This window comes from Bos mutus, chromosome 8 (assembly GCF_027580195.1).
Source record: "Bos mutus isolate GX-2022 chromosome 8, NWIPB_WYAK_1.1, whole genome shotgun sequence".
Lineage (NCBI taxonomy): Eukaryota > Metazoa > Chordata > Mammalia > Artiodactyla > Bovidae > Bos > Bos mutus.
Genome location: NC_091624.1, coordinates 88,439,872 through 88,463,204, shown reverse-complemented (window position 1 = coordinate 88,463,204; position 23,333 = coordinate 88,439,872). Strand labels below are relative to the sequence as shown.

At 40.3% G+C, this 23,333-nt stretch overlaps 1 protein-coding gene and 1 long non-coding RNA gene across 3 annotated transcripts in view; both read left to right on the top strand.

Moving 5' to 3' along the window:
• The window catches only part of MLLT3 (MLLT3 super elongation complex subunit), a 289,781-nt gene that overhangs the window by 52,310 nt on the left and 214,138 nt on the right, over positions 1-23,333 (top strand). The window lies entirely within an intron of this gene.
• Positions 15,413-22,174, top strand: LOC138988918 (uncharacterized). The gene is made up of 4 exons (XR_011465185.1): positions 15,413-15,790; positions 17,382-17,492; positions 21,067-21,101; positions 21,429-22,174. It is a non-coding gene; the product is annotated as an uncharacterized lncRNA (long non-coding RNA).

The following is a 23,333-nucleotide window of genomic DNA, read 5'->3' as shown; positions in this document are numbered from 1 at the left end:
GGGAAGTGCAGAGACAGGGAGAAAGCTTTTTATTCAGGAGAGACTAGAATGTGCCTAAGACTGATGGAGCCCCTTGTTTTGTTTGGAGTTTCAGTAGTGACTAGGTACACCAGCTCTTTGGGCACTACAGCTTTTCCTTCCTGGAGAGTGGACAGGTAGCATGCAATTGTATTTTCTTGGGGGACTTGGAATGTACTTGCTTAAATACACTTCAAATATATTCAGTATTCTTGAAAAGTTGCCGTAATTGGTGAGTAGACATAATTAGAAGTGAACAATTAAACTGGACTATGCTTAGCTTTGTTTCAGTAGGAATATAACATTGGAGAAGGCAATGGCAACCCATTCCAGTACTCTTGGCTGGCAAATCCAATGGACAGAGGAACCTGGTAGGCTGCAGTCCATGAGGTCGCTAAGAGTCAGACACGCCTGAAGAGACTTAGCAGCAGCAGCAACAGCAGCATAACATTAAGTTGAAGCTTACATTGTAGTATGTATTAGATTGGGAGGGTGGCAGGGTGGTCTTTAGGGCAGTTGTCCCGTAAAGAAAGTGAACAGTTAAGTTCTTGGGTCAATTAGGGCACTTTGGAAGCTTTCCCTTTTGGGCTATGAATTGGTAAGTTAATTCTCAGGTCTTCTGCTCCACCAAGGGCACCGTTGCCTAACAACTCACAGTGTTTTTTTTGTTTTTGTTTTAAACTCATCTCTCCCAGCTCCTGAGCCCGTTTTTTTTAAAGTGTAGCTGATAACTCAATGGAACCTAAACTTGACCATTGTGCAGTTTGACCAACAGCACACTTCCTGATGTGAAAAGCACCCGATGCAAAGAGCCGACTCATTGGAAAAGACCCTGATGCTGGGAAGGATTGAAGGCCAAAGGATAAGAGGGCAGCAGAGGATGAAATGGTTAGACAGCATCACCGACTCAATAGACATGAATTTGAGCAAACTCTGGGAGATAGTGAGGGACAGGGAAGCCTGGGATGCTGCAGTCCATGGGGTCGCAAAGAGTCAAGACTTAGTGACTGAACAACAACAATAACACTTGCAGGAGATAATCTTGTCAGTTGGAAACACACTGTCAAGTGGGCGTCCTTTTATTTTTCGAATTGATGGAAGAAAGCTACGTACCCAGAAAAAAACTCATGGTCAGTCAATACCACCGAGATTTTACCTAATTTATGTAGAATAAAGCACTTAGTTATTTGATTCTCTGTTCATGTCAATATTGTAGTGATATCTCTTCTGGAAGTTTCCAGAGTGTTTTCATTCTTTAACCATAGATAAATGGTAGTATGTGAGCTGAGTTGAGTGTAGAAAGCAGTCATATGAAGTGCCTACACATACTGTGTGGTATTTCTTCCCCTTCCTACAAAACATTTGCCTTTTGGAAGAATGGATGGCTCAAGGGATTAGTGATGGGGAAGTGGAGGCTTTCACATTGGTTCAGATTTGACCTTGGTCAGTGATGCTTGAAAATCAGCACTATTTAATAGGCATTAAGAGAGTCCACTTTTTGATCCACTTCCAGTGGATAAATATCCATAGTTCTTTAATGCCATAGTTGCGGAACTAATTGGCAGAATTAAATGATTTAAGAACTTTACTCCCCTTTTGCCCTCAGAAAATAGTTGATCATTGTTTAAATCAGAATCTTGGAGACGGCATGAGTCATTTCTGAGTCCTGAAGGCTGTGGCTCGCTTTGCAGCTCTTACTGTATTTGGAAGCTTATATGCTCTAACATTGCTCTTAGTAGGGAGGTTTGGAGGAGGGGGAGTGGGCTGTTTTTCCTTTCAGTTTGCAGTTTTCCCAAAATTGGGGGTCATCCTAACTTGGACCCACTTTAAAAAAAGTACTGGAGTCATTCATCATCTGAGACCCTTTCTTCTTTTCTCCATGATTAAATAAAGGGGGTGTCTCCTTATTTTCCCTCTCCTGGAAGAATTTCAATGCACAAAACTTTCCCTAACACCCTCCTTTTGATGGATACTCTGGAATTTTGCTTTGTGACTCCAGTGAAGTTAGTAGTATTTTAAGTTTTAAGCTCACTAACTGCCAGTCATGATCACTCTATATTTATAGAGCTTCCAGGGAAGGGTGAGCAGTCAGTGATAATTACCTGCTAATTTGTTTGCTGAAAGATGGGCCCATATATTTAGAATGATGACAGATCAGAATATTTGGCTAAGTATATCAGTCAGTGTCTCATTTATCAAAACAGGAAAACACCAACATGCAACTGTAAAAAAAAAATGCGGATGGTGTTTCCTTGTTCAGTGAATTTCTGTCCTCGCTAGATTCTTTTACTTATTTGAGAAGTCACCTTTTTTTTTTTTTTGTTATATCCTAAACTAGGTAACAAAGAACTTCAGGCTGGTTTTTTTTTTCTCCTTCTTTTGTAGGTTCTGTTTGTCATTCCTGCAACTCAGATTCCTTTTTTCTTGTTGCAATTTTGGACACTAACATCTTTACCACATAAAGAAGGTCAAGTACAGAAATCTATAGGTCTGACTACCCTTTGTTCTCTCTGTCTGTAGCCAAGAGGTGTAGACAAGGCCTTCAGTAAAGGGAAAAGTGAACAAAACAATGAGCTTTCTAATCCAGCCAAGAAGCTTTAGGTTGTGGGAGGAGTTAGAAGTGCCAGTGGGAAGGCAGAAAAGCCATGGTTATTCTTGAGTAGGTAGAGATGTTGCATATTCTAGATGTCCCTGTGGACATTTATGGGCTGTTTCTCTCCTCCACACGGAAACAATCCAGAAATGTATTTAGAACAGCTTATCTGAATAAACCGTCAACCAAGAGAAAAGAAAAGGAAAAGGTGGTTTTCACCTATTCGCTGCCCCACCTCAGTAGGGACCTGACCTGGGGACAGCAAGATTAGATAGTGAATGAATAAAAGGTGTTCTCCATTGTAGTTCACCTCTGTAAAGAAAGTGATCTTTTTTTAAAAAAAAAGTATAAGGATATTCAGAGATAAGTAGATCGAATTCCAGGTAAACCCATTAATGCCTTTACCCAGTGATGTGTTACTGATTTTCCCACAACTGTATGTGTAATCTGTATGATTTAAAGGTATTTAAATTTGGAGGTGATCATAGCAGAAGAGATATGGTTCCTCCCTTGAATCCTGCCTAGTTTGCGTCTTGGGAATGTTCCCCAGCCTGCCAGACAGTTCTAATAGGCTGTCATGCTCCTCTGTCCCAGGTCTCTGGATCCCTCCGGATGTCTCAAACCAGCTGTGGTTTGGTGGTGGTGGGATGCAGTGTTGCTGGAAGGTGGTGTTGGATTGGGTGCAGTACGAGTAAAATGAAGACAAAATGCCAGGAATGCTTCTGTGACCCAGGGTTTTTGCGATTCCACAACTCTCAGTAGTTATGACTCAAAGCCAGGCCTTCCCTAGAGATCCTACTGCATCACCTGCTCCATCACATCAAGCGATTCAGTTCAGTTCAGTTGCTCAGTTGTGTCCGACTCTTTGCAACCCCGTGAATTGCAGCACGCCAGGCCTCCCTGTCCATCACCAACTCCCGGAGTACACCCAAACTCATGTCCATCGAGTTGGTGATGCCATCCAACCATAGGGAAACACTTTCACAAACCCAGTGCCTGCAAGTGGAAAGAGGGGCAGGGCTTCGAGGCTGTTCCTCTTAAGAGCAGTGTCTTCCTTAGGAAATGCAAATTATACGCCTATATATACACTCCTTAAATACACATTCTATGTAAAATCATATGTGTATCCATGAGAGGTGAGCCTGCTACCTCTAAGAATATTCAGCCCTTTTTTGTTGTCACTCTTCACTTGCATTTTCTTTTATTACATTTCTGGATCTTTTAAACGAAATGGTCTCTGAAATTGTCTTTGTTGGTGCTAAGAGTCAGCTGGTGCTAAACAGTTGGTTGGCTGTTTATATTTATGATAGTTTCTTAAATTCTGTTAGTGTCAGATCAGATTTTAAATCCCTTTGCTCACTACTCTAGAGATAGATGCATTTTGCTTTTGGAAGTTTAAATTATTTTTAAGCTTTTATTTTGTAAATAATAGTGGTGGAGGGGGAGGCTAGTGGCAGGAATAGAATCAGGGACAGCAAGTTTTAACCACATTTTAAATTGCTTAATTTCATTTGCCAGGCTGTATTTTTGCTGTTGTTTCTGTGTCATTGCTGAGTGGGGAATTACATGGATTGTGAAACTGGTTTTATTCTGGAAATGACAGAGTATAATAAATGACATAGGCTTTTTACCAGCACAACGCTCTGCCCTGCATTGTAAATATTGACATGTGTGGCTTTGTCTATTTCCTCAGTAATAAATGTGATTAAATAAAGCGCAAAAGTGTTACCTATAAAATGTTTGTAGAAAGAAAATATGGAAATTCTTGTGTCTGAGGTTACTGTTACACTCTCCCCATCTCCCAGTGGTGATCTACCTTTTTGCCTCTGATCACCCACTCCCGTCCTCCAATAGACAAACAGAATCCAAACTCTCAATTCTTCAAAAGGATCAGAGAGAGTTAAATTATAGTGATATATAGTAAGTAGGACAATCGTAGCTGTTGGTCTGTCCCAAAGCCTACAGAAGGTTCTTATTTCATAAGCAGAGATAATTTGTTTTTCTCTGTGTGCCATATGGTTTTGCAACTGCAGAGATCAAACAGATTTGTGGATGTAAACTTCAGTTCTGTACTTGAAAACTTTTTGAGTGGTGTGGAGATTTTCATAATGTGCTTGAATCATTGATGCCAACCAGGTCTTTTGGAGTAAAGAAGTCTTTGTCAGTTCTGTAAGCAACCATGCTATCGTGGTTTCTGTTTGCCTTGAACTTTAAAGACAACTTTTTGAAAGGAAACTTGGAACATGGATTGTCAACTGGAATGCAGTGATTATTTGTTTTTCATAAAGATGATGATTAAAACCAGGAATCATTAACATAGAAGAATACTGGTTCTGAGGCTGCCCAGGTGGTCTCTGGAAGGGACTGGAGTTTTCTCTTAATCAGAAAACTTTTAATTATACTAATTTAGTTTGAGATTAATTGTTTTGGGGATAATCTTCAAAATTAAGAGTTTGAGTTTTTTGATTATTTTTCAAAGGACAAAAGGAAAATATGTGTGCCAGTGATTCTCCCCCACCTTTTTTTAAGATTAATTTTTATTGGAATATAGTTGCTTTACAATGTTGTGTTAGTTTCTGCTGTCCAGCAAAATGAATCAGCCATGCGTATACATATATCCTCTTCTTTTTGGACTTCCTTGCCATTCAAGTCACCACAGTGCATTAACTAGACTTTCCTGTGCTATACAATAGGTTCTCATTAATTATCTATTTTATACACAGTGTGCGTGTGTGTGTATGTATATATATATATATGTCAATCCCAGTCTCCCAATTCATCCCACTCCCCGCTTCCCCCTTGGTATCCATACATTTATTCTCTGCATCTGTGTCTCTATTTCTGCTTTGCAGATAAGATCATTTATACCATTTTTCTCAATTCCACATATATGTGTTAATATTTGCTATTTCTTTTTCTGACTTACATCATTCTGTACGATGGTCTCTATGTCCATCCATGTCTCTCCAAATGATCCAATTTCATTCTTCCCTTTGATTTTAATGGCTGTATATATGCTCTGTTATGGTCACAATGAGTATAACTGCTCAGAGGTTAAAGCGTCTGCTTCCAATGCGGGATACCCGGGTTCGATCCCTGGGTCGGGAAGATCCCCTGGAGAAGGAAATGGTAACCCACTCCAGTATTCTTGCCTGGAGAATCCCATGGATGGAGAAGCATGATACACTACAGTCCACAGGGTCGCAAAGAGTCGGACACAACTGAACGACTTCACTCGCTTTTGTTTATTTAAAGTAGCTGCACATTCCCTAATCCCTTTGTTTTCTAGTTAAGTTCAGCAGTGCATCTAAATTGTCTAAACAGTCTCCATTTATAGACCTTTTTTTTAAAAAAAAAAAAATAAAGTAGCTTTCATAGGTAGGGTTAAATCTGGAGGGCAGAACAGGAATTGAAACTTGGCCCTATAGACATAAAATTTGATCGATTCCAAGGTTATTCTCTTGTGTTTGGAATGTTCTTTCCTGTTAGCATGTGATATCTCCACAATCCCTCACATCTTAGATAAATTATTATTCCCTGGGGAAAGTCTTCAGGGCTCTCAGACCCAGCTTCTTACACTATTAGATTTTCTGGGCACACCCTTTACATTCTTCTCTGGTGCAGTGGCCGCCGCTTTTGTAATAATTAATTCTTTAATTTTCATTAACCTGGCTCTCCTGCTATTTATCTGGCTCCAGAAAACAAACTGTTTCTGTCTTATTTTCTGCTCTATTCCCGGTTCTTGGCTTGTAATGTGTAGTCAGTAAATATTTGTTGAGTAAGTGATAGTATAGTTGATGTAAATCGTGCTGCCTTAGTATGTATAAATATATCACTTTTCCCCTTTTGTTAATTTTCATATAGAGCATCTTCCAAAATAGCAGTTGTGGCTTTTTAGTTTTTTAAATGACTGCATACCTTCTGCTTGTGCATATTCGAAAAGATTTGCTGCCTGGGTGTCCAGATGTTCTCCTTTTTTTTTTTTTCCTCCCAGCTTATGTATGGCAGCTATTCTTTTGCTCTTTCCCAGGCTTATAATTCCAGAACACAAAGCAGGAATAAGCAGGCAGTAATGAATTTGTACCTAAATCGTACAATATTCTTTATCTTTGTTGATACAAATAGCAGCAACACCTGAGACTTCTTGAAAAGAACAGGGTCATGGAGTGCGAGCTCGCAGACCTGATGTCTCCTGACTCCCTCGTCTATTTTTCTTTTCATTTGCCTATCCACTTTATTCAGAAAGCATTGATTGAGCCTGTCCTGACTATCAGGCACTGGACTGGGGATGTTGTTGCTGTGTCCTGCTCTTTGTGACCCCATGGGCTGCAGCACACCAGGCCTCTCTGTCCCTCATCATCTCCCGTCCATTGCATCAGTGATGCCATCTGGCTATCTCATCCTCTGACGCCCTCTTCTCCTTCAGCCCTCAATCTTTTCAGCATCAGGGACTTTTCCAGCGTTTAAAAATTATAGGACACAGCCCTGGGAGGTTACATTCACCACATCCTAAGAACGCTCAGTCTACCGAGTCTACTCTGCGAAGATGATGGCAATCCAGGTCACATTATGACTCTTGTTGGGTCCAAGGTACTTTTGCCTTTGTGTGTGTTTGTATGTATGTGTGTGTGTACTCCATTGTGTCTGATCCTTTGTGGCCCAATGGACTGTGGTCTGCCCAGCTCCTCTGTCCATGGAATTTTCCAGGCAAGAATATTGGAGGGGGTTGCCATTTTCTTCTCCATCTCACTCATTTTGTATCTGATGAACCCAAGCACACAAGGAGGTTACTTGTCTTTCCCCAAAGCAAAATGACTGGTTAGCTTGGTTAGTATCTGAGTAGGGTTAAAGGCCCCGTCACCTGAGTCCACATGGGTCCTCTTGGTGCCACAAAACCTTCGTATTTGGCAGAAAGTGTTTTTCTCTTCATCACAAACTTCTTGAGGAAGTTAGTGGCATCAAGCATTCATGAATGACTGCCCCATAAGTATTTGTTTTATACTCCTTCAGGCAGTGGTCATAACAGATATCCAACATTTCATAGTACGAAGTACTTTATCCTACATAAATCAGGTGGAGGTGTCACTCAAATTGGAGGAAACAGTGTGACTCATTTCAAAGGTGCAAAGTGATTTGGCCAAAGGTTCCATAACAGTAAGATTTCTTTTGGCTGGGCCTGTCACGATGCCCCTGTGCTGCCCCACTGAGAGACTTTGAAACAGATATCCCTCATCAGATAAACCCAGCAATTTATTTGGAGGGCCAAGTCAGTAAGTTAAGATGGATTACCAAAATGAAGAGGGTTTTCAGCCTACCAGAGCATGTCTTCCTGCTTCCTACTCTGATGTAGAAACCCCCTCTGAGGCTTTTTTTTTTTACCCCCATAAAAGCAGCTTGGAAACTGGAATGTTAACTTGAACACCACGTGCTTCAACCAGTTAGCTAGAGCTTGGTTTAAGTCACTTTTTCATAACAGAAGTTAAAAGTGTCTCTCTCATCTTTTAAAAGTACTCAAACATCCATCTTTAAGGAGTAGGAACCAGTGCCTTTTACTGCTTGTTTTAGGAACACCCATATTCCAGAATATTTGCATTTATATCAGAATTTTAAAATGGGGTCATATTATAAAGTATAATAGTTTAATATTTTCATATAATGGCAATCCACTCCAGTACTATTGCCTGGAAAATCCCATGGACAGAGGAGCCTGGTAGGGTACAGTCCATGGGGTCGCAAAGAGTCGGACACGACTGAGCGACTTTCCTTTCCTTTTCTTATTTTTATATAAACCTGTAGACACAATGAGGGAAACTGCCTCAATAGGAGTGATTCTCCAGGAGCCACATTTGCAGGGAGCCCTTTTCCTGGGCTTCCCAGGTAGCACTGGTGGTAAAGTGCCCACCTGCCAATAGAAGAGACATAAGAGACACAGGCTTGATCCCTGGGTCAGAAAGATCCCCTGGAGGAGGGAAATGGCAGCCCACTCCAGTATTCTTGCCTGGAGAATTCCATGGACAAAGGAGCCTGGTGGGCTACAGTCCATGGGGTCTCAAAGAGTTGGAGATGACTGAAGCAACTTAGCACACACATGCACCCTTTTCCTGCTACAGGGATCTTGGCCAGCAGTGGACTCAGGACAGGACAAACCAAACTCAGTGTCTCTGCCCATTGTCCCCCATCTAACAGGAAGACAGCAGTGTGGTCTCATCATCCAAGCCAGGCCAACTGGGATTTTATTCCAGGATTGTGCCGCCTGAAGCTGTGGGAAAGATGCTTTCCCCTTCCTCTGCTTTCCAGAATGGGACGTTTCCAACCCAGAGCAGTTTGCAGTCCTGGTTCCAGCCTTGTGGAGCCAGAGCTCACTGATGAAAATGACACCAGCACATCTGAGTTTCTCCAAGTGGGCACAGTGAATGTGAGTTGCATTTACTGCCTGATGTTCCAGGGATGTCCTCCAGACAGTGGTTGTAAAATTACAGTGGATATACTCAAGAGTTCTCTAAGAGTTTGTTTAACAAGGCAGATTCTTGCCTCCCTGGTGGCTCAGATGGTAAGGAATCTGCCTGCAGTGTAGGAGACCTGTGTTCGATCCCTGGGTTGGGAAGATCCCTTGGAGAAGGGAATGGCTACACACTCCAGTGTTCTGCCTGGCAAATTCCATGGACATATGAGCCTAGCAGGCTACAGTCCTTGGGGTCACAAAGAGTCGGACACAACTGAGGGACTCACAGTTTCAGTTCACCACAGACTGAACCAGCTGGCTGGGGAATTTAGGAAGCTGTGTTTCAGACAAACAGTCCAGGTGATTCTAATACCCCTGGGTGCTACTGAATTGATGAGAGCCTATTCTTCCACCTGGGATGCGAGGATGTTGGTTTACTTTAGGTGCAAGTTATGCAAGTTATGTTTAAGTTTATTGCTGTTAATAAGTTAGGTTTATGGCAGTTTGGTTTAGAAGGATGCTTCATCAGGGTCAAATACAGGCTCATATTTATTATGGCAAATTATTTTTTTAAAAAACTGCTTTCCTAATGATGTGATTTGGAGGGAATATTGGTGGAAGGGGTTGTTGTTGTAATCAGTGAAATCAGCTCTTCTGTAGCCATACACCTGCCACTCCATGTGCTCCAGGGCTGCTCTGGTGGTCTTCTTCTTGGCTTCCTTCCTGCACTTTTCTTTTTACAGTCAGCTCTAAGCCACAATGGAGAAGGCAGTGGCAACCCACTCCAGTACTCTTGCCTGGAAAATCCCATGGATGGAGGAGCCTGGCAGGCTGCAGTCCATGGCGTCACGAAGAGTTGGACACGACTGAGCGACTTCACTTTCACTTTTCACTTTCATGCATTGGAGAAGGAAATGGCAACCCACTCCAGTGTTCTTGCCTGGAGAATCCCAGGGACGGGGGAGCCTGGTGGGCTGCCGTCTATGGGGTCGCACAGAGTCGGACACGACTGAAGCAACTTAGCAGCAGCAGCAGCAGCAGCTAAGCCACAATGATTGGAGGGCAGCAGGCAGTGGTACCCACATCAGTTTTTAAAAAGTTTATCTATTTATTATTATTATTTGGCTGCTCTGGGTCTTCGTTGCTGTGTGCAGATTTTCTCTAGTTGCGGAGGGTGGGGCTATTTTTTGTTGCAGTGCATGGACTTCTTATACTGGTGGCTTCTCTTGTGGAGCACAGGTTCTAGGCAGGCAGGCTTCAGTAGTTGTAGCTCGTGGGCTCAGTAGTTGTGGCACATGGGCTTCGTTGCTCCAGGGCATGTGGCATCTTCCTGGGCCAGGGATTGCACCCGTGTCCTCTGCATTGGCATGTAGGTTCTTATCCACTGTACCAGCATATCAGTTTGAAGAGTGAGTCCATACAGTTCTATTTTGGTTTTTCTTGGTCATGGATAGAGATTTTCCCTCTGCCTCAATTATTTTCCACTTAATTGTCCTTGATGCAAGATAAGGGATGGAAAGAAGCCCGGAGGATGGAAAGTGTGACTTTTCCCAGGTGTTTGTTCTTAGGGCCCTTTCTCTGTATTTCTTGCTACTAGATTTTTCCATTTTTGGAACACAAAGGGTGAGACCCTGAGAAAAGGCCCGGGTAGAATTTTTTGTTAATTATAATATCCTTGCTAAAATTCCTCTCTCTTAACATGAGTTGATCTGTGTAGAGTTTTTCTGGACCCAGTTATGCTTTCACTAGCCATGTTTCTCCAGGAGGGAACAAATGTGGTGGATAGATGTTCTTGTCTGTACCTTCCAGCTAAATGGTGGCCTGACATAGGGTGTGATTATAGTAGTTGTAGTAATAATTCTGGGCTTCCCAAGTGGCTCAGTGGTAAAGAAGCCACCTGCCAATGTACAGGAGATGCTGGAGATGCAGGTTTGCTCCCAGGGTGGGGAAGATCCCCTGGAGGAGGAAATGCCAACCCACTCTGGTATTCTTGCCAGGAGAATCCCATGGACAGAGGAGCCTGGTGGGCTACAGAGTAGGACAAAGAGTTTCTTGCAAAGAGTCGGACATGATTGAGCAACTGAGCGAGCACGCAGTAATAATTGTGGTTGGTGGTGCTATTATGATGATAATGTAGCAAAAACTATTGTCAACCTTCCGGTTCTGGCTTTGCGGGAGCGGGCAGCGTAGACATGAGGCTGCTCACCCACAACTTGCTGAGCTCCCACGTGCGGGGGATGGGGCCCCGAGGCTTCCCCCTGCGTCTCCAGGCCACGGAGGTCCGTATCAACCCTGTGGAGTTCAACCCCGACTTCATAGTGCGTATGATACCCAAAGTGGAGTGGGCGGCGCTTCTGGAGGCTGCGGACCACCTGCATCTCATCCAGGTGCCTAAAGAGCCGAAGATTTAAAAAAAAAAAAAAAAAAAACTATTGTCAAGTAGTAGTGAGGGTGTTAATGAATTAGCTCGTTCAATTTTTACACAACCCTGGACAGGCAGTGTTGGTTGTAATCCCCATTTGGTGGATGAGGATACTGGACCATAGAGAGATTAAGTAAGTGGTTTAAGTTAGTGAGTGGCAGAGCCAGCATTTGAGATGATGCCACCTGTCACCTTATTCCACACTGTCAATCCCACTATGTCATTTGATCCTCTTACCAACTTAGCAGGTCACAGCACCTGAGCAGAAGAAGCTGGTCTTTCAAGGGAGAAAGGTAGAATTTGGAGGAGGACTGGGTCTGTCTTTCTGGCAGTCGGCAGTCTGAACAAGGACGAGGGGCCGAGAAAGTACAAAAGTTTGTGGAGGAGATGGTGTTTCTTAGACTCCAAGTGCAGTAGAGGCCAGAAAGGTAGCTGGAGCATTCCTCTGAATGAGAGTCCATGGATGCCGACAGACTAGTTCTGTGGCTCTGTGGTCTTCAGATTTGTACTGATATCTCAACTTTCACAAGTTCAGATACAAGTTCAGTTTGTATCAAAAGATAATTTTAGGCATGTTATAAAAATTTACATTTAAAAATAAACCTTTTTATTTATGCTCTTTATATGGTGCTCTTAAGTGTAGTTGATGAATAAATCTAACATTTTCATACCAGCCACCATTCATTAAAACAAAAACAGATTTTTAAATTGGAAACTTATCTATCCCCCTTAACCTTGAATTGTTTTTTATCCTATTCTCTCCTCCAGCATTTATTCAAATGTAATACATGTTTATGTTTCAGAGTCTTTTGTTGATTTTCATGTCATAGTTATAAAAATGTATAAAAACTTTAAAAATGTCTAGTATCTGTAAGAATTACTCACTCCAGAAGTAGTTGATTAAACATTTCAATAGTTAGTAGAACAGAGTTGATGAAAATATCATGATTATACTACAAATTCTGATATATGATAAATAAAAATAAAAAGTAAAAATATATCTCTTTTAAAACTTATCTCTTACAAGTTATTCATATTTCAGTAGCTGATAAAAGATTAGTTATCACTTCTTTTCTTTTTTTTCCTCTCCTTCCTTCCTCTCTCTCTCTCTTTCTTTTTAACATATGCAGGGACTAACTTGTTCCCAAAAATTAAAATGGGAGGAGTATTATGTCAAAGACAGCCAATCCTTTGGACACTTTCTGAAGTTACATGGCAAAACTCACACAATGATCTGTCATCAAAAATTAGGTTTAATAATTGGCTGAAGACTCAAAGCTTGGATCCTCATGTTTTGTTTGAAGCAATCTGGCTTGAAGAAGTATTTGCTTTCTTGTCTGTAGACGCTGCTATTTCTTACATGATTCTTTGCACTCCGGCCCGCTTGTATCAAGTGGCTCTCCTCTCTGGTGCCCTGAAAGTTTTGTATCCCTGGTGAGATGTCTGAGAAGTGTCCTTACTTGAGCAAGCGAGGAAAGGGCAGTTTAGGAAAGAAATGGTGACATTGCCAGCCATGTCATTTTTGGGACAGAGGATTTGAAGCAGTTGAAGATGGAGAAATTGATTTCTTTCCTCTGGAACAGTTTTCGTGTACCCTAAAGGGTAAACATAGCCCAGTTTGAAGACTATTGTTGTAGGATGTAGTGTATTAGTGAGGTTTAAATTTATTTGCTCAGCTCTACATGTTCAAGAATTCAGTTTTAGCTTCTAGAAGTGTCATTTGGGTGCTTGTATACATTTAGACTTACATGGGAGACTGGTTTTTACACCAAAATGCTATTTCCAGCATGAAAATCAACTGGAGAATCCAGTTTAAGTTTAGATTGAGAAGATAATTTGTGGGGTCCGTTACGTGAGCTTCAGGAGTGCTGGCAGAGACTGGGCTGGCCACAGTGGGGAGGGTGGTCAGTCATGTGGCCAGCTTGTCATTGTTCCGTTCCCTGAAACCCTTAGTTTGATATGAGCCTATTACTAGGCCTAGCTCTAGTTTGTTAATTAGTTAGGGGTAACTAAGATATATACATTTACCTTAGGCATTTTAACTGAAAACATAAATATACCCTATTATCCAATATCCTGAGGAATGATCATTAAAAAAAAACGAGTGTCTGTATATATATCTCCACTGATTGGGGTTCTGAGTGGTTTTTCTGTGTGGTTTCTCTTGTGTTAACCACACACTAATACATCATTCATTTAAAAAATGAAGCAATAATTTGAACTTCTGTAATCTGAGGTTAGAATCTTTGCAGATTAAAATTATTCTTTTACTTCTAGTCTCAAGTTCTCTTCCCAAAGTTGTTGGAAAGTGAAAGTGAAAGTCACTCAGTCTTGTCCGACTCTGTGAGATCCTATGGACTATACAGCCCTTGGAATTCTCCAGGCCTGAATACTGAAGTGGGTAGTCTTTCCCTTCTCCAGGGCATCTTCCCAACCCAGGGATCAAACGCAGGTATCCTGCATTGCAGGTGAATTCTTTACCAGCTGAGGCAAAGTTGTTGGGGCCGATATTAATTTAGATGCTCCCCTTCACTGAGTATTTGCAAAAGCATTTGCTTTGGTTTTTTTAAAAAATAATGCTTTTCACCCTCATTTCATTCTTTCAAGGTAGTACTTTTCACTTTTATTTCATTATGATTACAAATGCAAATAGTTACCACACACCCCACCACAGACCCCCCTCCCCCACCCCGAAAAACTCAACAGAACCAAACCGGATTGGGGAATAAACAAAATGCTTCTGATAAGTATATTGTTATGCAGGAGGTATTCAGTAGCTTTAAGCATTTGCTATATGGAGACCATCACTTGTGTATATTAAAGAGGGAAAGTAGGTGCCCTTGTCAGAGTTTTTGCCCAATAAATAAGAATCTTTCTCATTGATTTTCTTTCCTATTGCATGTAATGTTGTCTGTTGTAATGTTCTGTGAACATATTTTATTCCTATCACCCATCTTTGGTGTTCAGTAATTTATAAAAGAGTTTTAAAGGACGGTTGCTTGAATGTGGGACTGGTTTTATAAGTGTACTAGCAGCTTTCCTCTGTCAGAGAGTGGTAACAGAACTTGTAACAACTTGAATTCATTTATATTCAGCCAGGCTATGAATTTTCTTAAATAGAAAACAGAGGTCTTTAAAAAATTGTGAACTAAGATTTTTTTTTTCCAAAGGTGAAATGAAAGCAATACTGTACAGGAAATTAAATTTTGGGGTAAGGAAGTGAAATTGGTCTGATTGAAATCATTAATGTCTCCTTAATGAGGAGTTGTATGAAAAATGTTAGGCAGAGAGTGTGATGCTAGTTAAAAATCATAGATGTGAAATTTATTTAGTTTGAAAAAGCAGTGTTTGGAATTGAACAGAGAAGAAAAGGAAAATTTTTATAGGAAAGGTATCATCATTTTCAAGGATATAGAAAGCTACTGGGCTGTTATAATTAATTTGCTTTTGTTTAAAGAAAAATACTTGATTCAAAGATTTGTGATAACAATTTTTAAAAATTCATGTAACTTAGTTATTTAGTATTCTAGAGACATTTTCCTTGCTAGAAGTGTTGTGAATGTCTGTATTTGCATTTTGTAAATTTAAAAAATATATACTGTTTCCTGCCTTCAAGAAGTTAGGAAAGCATCTAATGTAGTTCTGAAAACTTAGTTACACATTCAGGCTCCAGTTTGTTTCCTGTGTTCTAGATCTGTAAGATAAGAGTGTTTAAAAGTTCAAGTAATTTGACCAGCTTCATTGAGAAAGACCCAGTGAATACTGACATTAATATTTGGAGTTGAGTATTCAATCGTAGGTGAGGGATAAAACCTGTTCTAAGACTGAGGCAAGAAAATGAGCAATATTCTATATGTATAAGCAAAATGTTGATGCAAAGCATTGAAGCTGACCTAGTAGGCATTCAGTATTTGTTGAGTGTTAGGGATGAGTTGGGGCTTCCCTGGTGGCTCAGAGGTTAAAGCGTCTGCCTGCAATGTGGGACACCTGGGTTCAATCCCTGGGTCGGGAAGATCCCCTGGAGAAGGAAATGGCAACCTACTCCAGTATTCTTGCCTGGAGAATCCCATGGACGGAGGAGCCCGGTGGGCTCCTCTGTCCATGGGGTCGCAAAGAGTCGGACACGACTGAGCGACTTCACTTCAGGGATGAGTTGAGACCAGCTGACGTTGGCGGACTTCAGGAGAATGGATGAAGATTCTGATTTAGTGTGTTCAGGGCACCTAAAACCATGCCCAGTATATGGCTCCCTGTCCTTTGTTGTGAATGAGGTATGTGCAAAGACAAGGACTGCAGCCTCTTTGTGGATATGAATGTAAGTGCCTCTAATTATTTTGGAAGAAGAAATAACCAAAAATAACCTGTCTCTTTTTCCTTGATGAACCTGTTTTCTACAGATTTATATTAGTGTTGAGAATTGAGGGCTTTTTTGTTTGAAGCTACATTTAAAACTTCTCTGAGATTCATGCATGGAGTTAAAGTATAAAAGTGTGACCATAAAGCAAGGACTTCCTTCTGGATTCTGACCTCTGGTGGTGAAGAATAAACACCCATAACTGACTCATAATAAAAAGTCAGATTCTCAGATTTTCTCTGGTACTTTCTGGATATCTAATGCAAAGAATATCCTTATTAGAAAAAGTGTTTTAGTGTGTGTTTTTCAATTTTTGTGTTAAAAAAACTTTATTTTTCATCATAGGCTTTTTAATAAACCTATAATAACATTTAGGATGTAGTCTTATGAGGCTCATGACTAAAACTGGTTTGTCTTTGGGATCTTGCCAGGGGAGAAAAAGATTCTATGTGATTTTTTTTTTAAACTAAATACTGCAGTCTTGAATTTGGCTTCTTAAACTTTCTATTAAAATTATTTTTCAAGTAAATTAAGGCTTATTTGGATAACAAATTGCAGTATTGCCCAGTGTATACATTAATATATTACTTGAGAAGAGTGCCACGGTGGAGTGTTGGGGACCTTAAAAACAACAGTTGATCAGAAAATCAAAGCTTATCCTTGATGTCGTACCAGTTATTGACCTTCTAGGTTCTGTTCTCATCCCCTTCACTCTCAAAATCTCTATTTGTTACCCTTTTAACACCCATAAAAACTCGTCAGGGAGATGTCTTACCAACTAGAGTCTTAGCTGGTAGTGGTGCCAGAGGTAACAAGGTGGTGGTAATGATAAAGGTTACTGTGTCTCATGTGAGTGATGTCAGCCATAATTAAAAATAAATTAAAATTTTGGTAGCTTAGGAAATTAAAAGGATCATTTTTTTAAAGGTGGCACTTGCTACATGGTATGTGCACTCTACCTTGGATCTACTGGGTGGCCTTCTGCAACTTGCTTAACCTTATTTTTTCTGCGTTAAATAGGATTAAGAATGCTGCCTTTTCTAGAGTGTTGTAAGAAGGCTCTGATATGACTGTAAAGTTCTTCGCAAACAAGCCTCCAAGTAATAAAGAAAAATCTTAAAACGTCTTTGTTTCTGTTGCTTACTATCCTCCCCCAATAAACTTCTGAGAACTGATCAGAGTTCTAAAAGGAAACTGGTTACAGTGTGTCAGGAGAAAAGCATGAGAAATAAGTAATCCATAAACTTTACAGTCATAAGGGCACCTGGGTGGGTGGATCTGATGACTTGGCAATTGAGAAAGGGAAGCAGGTGTAATTGTTGATTTTATCAGAGCAGTTGTGTGTGTGTGTGTATGTGCACATACGGGGATGGGGACTGAGTATAGACATAACAATTAACATTAATTTCAAGAGGCTATAAAAATGACTCTATATAAATCTCAGGCAATATTACCGTCTTCATAGGGTATGTTATTAATGCTCAATAAAAATGATATCAAATTCTGTTAACATAGAGCTTGTAATAAATATGTGGTTTGCTTCCTTTCATAGAATTTGTATTTGGGGGCCTCCAGGTAAATCCCAGGGACGGGGGAGCCTGGTGGGCTGCCCTCTATGGGGTCGCACAGAGTCATGACTGAAGCGACTTAGCAGCAGCAGCAGGTAAATAGTTTGTATATATTATCACTGGGAGTTTATGAAAAGTTGATTTTAGTATAATTGACTCCATGTTGAATACTGAACTCAGAAACGGTACCATCTTGGTCACTAAGCAAGTTGTTTTCAGATTCTGGAATTTCAGCACTTTTTAGCTTTGAAGGTTGCTTTGGGTTTGTTTTTGAATTGAAAATATCACAGGGAAGGATGGTTGTTAACTTCATGACCAATCAGGAGAATTTATAGGGCTCAGAATGTTTGGTAAATTCCTTTAATTAGAACATATTTCCTCTGGACTTTTCCCAAGGAATGCCGTTCCAAGTAATAATTTACTGAAAGGGAATGAAAAAGGGAAATATCACCTTTGGGGCAGGAGGCTGAGGGGGGGATTGAGTAGAGTACTTTAAAAGCAGTCTTTCCTTTGTAGAATAGAGTTGGATAGGCTGTAAGAAGAAGCTCATTCAATTATCAAGTATGGGCGTACCTTAGAAGTTAGACCAGGTATGGTATTATTCTTGGGGGGCCCAAGAATAAATTCAAGAATTGGGGGTGTTGTACTTTACCTTCATGTCTGTTGGCTGCAAAGACCATTTGGAAATTTTAGCCAAAATGTTGGTTATGTTTCTTTACCTGTTAAATTTTCATAGTACTTTTTTTCTTCAATAGTATTAGTCATTTAAAGAAGACTTAAATATATTAAACAAGCTTTAACATAGTAAAGCGGAGAAGGCAATGGCACCCCACTCCACTACTCTTGCCTGGAAAATCCTGTGGACGGAGGAGCCTGGTAGGCTGCAGTCCATGGGGTCGCTAAGAGTCGGACACGACTGAGCAACTTCACTTTCACTTTTCACTTTAATGCATTGGAGAAGGAAATGGCAGCCTGCTCCAGTGTTCTTGCCTGGAGAATCCCAGGGACAGGGGAGCCTGATGCGCGGCAGTCTATGGGGTCGCACAGAGTCGGACACGACTGAAGCAACTTAGCAGCAGCAGCAGCAACATAGTAAAGAAATCAAATATATGATATATATCACATATGTAATATAGATATATCACATATATCTATATCTATATAGATATATGTAATATATATAAAGAAATCATACATACATATATGTGTGTATACACATACACACATATATCTATATAGATACATACATATGTATATGTGTGTATACATATACACACATGTATGTATGTATGATTTCTTTATATATATTACATATACTATATATCTATATAGATATAGATACATACCAGTGGCAGTAAGGAAGAAATCTAAATGGAGGAAAAAGGTGAATTATATATTGCATTGACCAAAAAGTTTCTTTGATGACCAAAAAGTTTTTTCTGTAAGGTGGTTAAAGGGAAAAACCCAAATGAACTTTTTGGCCAACTCAATAGAAACACGCAGAGTAGAACATGGGTAAATACCTGTCTCTGATTTAGGAAGGGCTGCATATCTAGGTTCTTTTTTCTCCTCTTTCTTCCACTTGGGTGTCTCCTTATTATTTATAAGCCACCTCCCTCATAAAGTGCTTTGAGCATTTAGGGCAAATAAGAGGAGTGAGACTTGAAACAGTTTGCAATTCATTATCAGCCCTATATATATAACAGTATGGGATTAGAAATGTTGTCTAAAGTGGAATTGTGAGTTTTCACATTGTAGGTAAGATTTCAGTGCATGCTTCATGCACCCATAACTCAAAGTGGTTTGGAGTTTATCATATTGGGAGCAAGGACCTGGTTCACAGGTTCCTGTCCATCACTGGTAAGCCACAAGATTTCTGTTTTGATCAACATTCAACTATATGAAATCCCTGGGGTTGGAGAGGGCAAAATGGGTAGAAATTCCCTAATGTGATTGTATTTAGGGCAGAGGGGGTAGAAATTCCCTAATGTGATTATATTGACAATGTTCTGGAACTAGATTTCCTACCTATGTGTGCTAAGAAAAGAGACAAAGATCACAGTGGAAAGATCACTGGGCATCTTTGGGCGGTGAGGTTGGGAGAAGTATCATTTATCAGGTTGGGGTTTGAGGGTCTGGGTAGTTAGTGGTCTTACGTTCTTCTCAAACCAGCCACGGTGAATGCTACAGTCTTGGCTGTACATTGTAGTGGTTACAGTATGTCCTGTGGAGTCAGACTGTTGGGGTTCAAATCTCAGGTGTTGTTCTGCCAATCACCCGTGTGACCTCTGTTCATTTAACTGTACTTTCCTGACTTTCCTCATCTTCGAAGTAGGGGTTATAAAATATTTATAGAGTCAGAGTGCAGATTCAACAATATATGTGAAATATGTAATGTAGGCTTAGAACAATTCCTGGCACAGCGTGACACACATATGTTAGCTATTGTTGTTATTACTATTATTATTACTCTTTAAGAGTTAGTCATGGCTGCTATAAACCATGTTTTTAACGTGGTAACGGAAATGCTGTTTCTTGGTAGAGAAAGCAAAGCCTGTTCTATCTTTCAGTCCAGTGTTTGGATGCACACACATTATAACTTGTTGCCTTTTCTCTTTTGGGAAGCTTCCAAGGAGGCTCTCATCATTTATGGGTGATTTGAGTGATTTATGCCTTGTCCAAGGAAGGCTGTACTTGTAACACCTTGTTTAATTTTATCATTTTTGTTAATGTCTTTGAGTAAAATGAGTATGTTGGTCAGTCTGAGCAGATTGAGGTTCCCAACAAAGAATACTGTTCATGAGTAACTTTCAAAGACATTCACGTGAATAGTTTCCTCCTTTGCAGCTCTTTGCTGCCCTTTTATCACCCTGCTGCCCAGAATTCCCAGGAAAGATTGTACTTGAGACAGAGGATGACTTTTTTTTATTAAAAAAAAAATTGAAATAAGTTAATTTACGATGGTGTGTTAGTTTCAGGTGTGTGGCACAGTGATTCAATTATATATATTTGTGTATATTCTTTTTCAGATTCTTTTCTATATAGGTTAGGTTATTGCAAGATATTGACTATCGCCCCCTGTGCTGTATCCAGTAGGTCCTTGTTGTTCATCTTTTACAAATAGTAGTATGTATCTGTTAATTCTAAACTTCTAATTTATCCTCCCCTATCTTTCCTCTTTGGTAACCGTAAGTTTATTTTCTATGTCTGTGACTCATTTCTATTTCGTAAATAAGTTCATTTGTGTCATTTTTTAAAATCTCACATATAAGTGATAGGATATTTGTCTTTGTCTGACTTACTTCACTCCTCCTGCTGCTAAGTCGCTTCAGTCGTGTCGGACTCTGTGCGACCCCATAGACGGCAGCCCACCTGGCCCGCCCCGTCCCTGCGATTCTCCAGGCAAGAACACTGGAGTGGGTTGCCATTTCCTTCTCCTCTAATGATGACCATCTCCAGGTCCATCCAGGTTGCTGCAAATGGCATTATTTTATTCTTTTTTTTAAGGCTGAGTAACATTCCATTGTGTGTGTGTGTATCCATTCTTTGTCCATTCATATGTTGATGGACATTTAGGTTGCCTCCATGTCTTGGCTAGTGTAAATAGTGTTGCCATGAATACTGGGGTACATGTTTCTTTTCGAGTTAAAGAGTTTTTGTCTTTTCCAGGTATATGTCCAGGAGTGAAATTGCAGGACCAAATGGTAACTCTATTCTTAGTTTTTTAAAGAATCTCCATACTGTTTTCCATAGTGGCTGTACCAATTTACATTCTCCGCGACAGTGTAGAAGGGTTCCCTTTTTAGGGGGTGGCTTCTTTTGGCTCTTACTCTTATAAGGACCATTCCAAATGGATGTTAGGGCAATTTCACGTAATTAGGGCAAGCACATTTTACCTCTGGTGTTTCCAACAATTAACTATTACAATGAAAATTCATTTACCATAAGCACACCAATGGGATGTAAAATCTAATCTGCATTTAGCACTCGCCCTGGATGACTTACACTTTTTTCATTTCCTATTTTTCAAGCATCAAATGCTGACTGCTTTCCAGAAAAACAAAAACAGCTTCCTTGGGGAGAAGGAACTTCTTGGCTAATCTGGGACTGCACCAATTAGATACCTTGAGAGTCATCATAAATGAATGTTGTAGGACTAAAGGAGAATGAAGACAGAAGAAACTGATGCCTTTTCATGTTCCTGTTAGAAACGCTTGCCGTGCAGTTTGGTAGTCACTAACTCCTGGTGTTTGTTGAGCCCCTGAAATGTGTCTCAGGGTGAAAAATTGCATTTTAAATGTTACTGAATTTTAATTACATTACAATTTAAATCAGATTTCATTCAAGTTATTAGAAAACTGTAAGTATGTTTAAAACAACTTGGGTGTGTGAATCTACTTTTTCAGCTGTAAATTTTTTGAAACCTAGATACTTGTCAAGTAGATGCCAGTGAACATTTAGCATCTAAATTGAGATGTGCTGTAAGTGTAAAGTATACACTAGATTCTAAAGACTTAGTATGAATGAAAGGATGTAAAATGCCACAATAATTTTTAATATTAATTTCAAAAATATCTTTACTTTTTTTAAAAAAATGTGGCTACTAGAGAATGTTCAATTGCATGTGTTGTTCATGTTCTTTTTCTATTGGGCAGCGCTGTATTAGGTTGTTTCCCCCTATCTGTGTCTTTGGAAGCTTTTTAACATACTCAGATGTTCCTGTGTTTTGGGAGATCATGTTCTGGAAGAGTTCATGAGAAATAAAAATCATCTGGAAATAAAATGATGAGGTTAATGTTTATTGAATATGAAAAACAATCTCAACCCTGAACCCTTGTATGATTTCAAATGAGTGTCTTACAAGTAGATTTGCTGCTGCGGTTGATTTAAATCTAATAGGGTTAAAGATGCATGACTAAAACATGAGGTCGTTAAATAAGATTTTAGGTATAAGTAATATATTCCTGTTGTATATTCCTGCTTTTGGCCACAAAAATATATATAACAAAATATGCCCTCCCAACCATTTCCAGTTTACAGTGAAATATTGTCAACCACATGTATGTACACTGTGCAGCCAATCTCCAGAACCTGCATGACCAAAGTTCTGCACTCACCTAACAACTTCCCCCCTCCCCCCAACCCATGGCAACCACCATTCAACTTTGTTTCCCGGAGCAGATTTGACTACTCACATAACTACCTCATATAAGTGTAATCGTGGAGTATTTGTCTTCCTATGATTAGCTTATTTCACTTAGCACAGTGTGCTGGAGCTTCATCCATGCTGTAGCATAGGACAGGGTTTCTTTCTTTTTTTTAAGGCTGAATACTCTTCTAATGTATGAATATACTGTGTTTTCTGTATCCATTCACCATCCATGTACATTCATGTTGCTCTGTGTACTTAGTCGCTCGCTTGTGTATGACTCTTTGGGATCCTATGGACTGTAACCCACCAGGCTCCTCTGGCCATGGGGATTCTCCAGGCAAGAATACTGGAGTGGGTTGCCATGCCCTCCTCCAGGGAATCTTCCTAACCCAGGGATCGAACCCAGGTCTCCCACATCGCAGGTGGATTCTTTACTGTCTGAGCCATCAGGGAAGTCCTACTTAGTTATTATGAGTAATGCTGGAAGTCACACAGCTATGCAAATATCTCTTCAAGATCCTTTTTTCAGTTCTTTTATATATATACCCCGGAGAAGGCAATGGCACCCCACTCCAGTACTCTTGCCTGGAAAATCCCATGGATGGAGGAGCCTGGTAGGCTGCAGTCCATGGGGTCGCTAAGAGTCGGACACGATTGAGCGACTTCACTTTCACTTTTCACTTTCATGCATTGGAGAAGGAAATGGCCACCCACTCCAGTGTTCTTGCCTGGAGAATCCCAGGGACGGGGGAGCCTGGTGGGCTGCCGTCTCTGGGGTCGCACA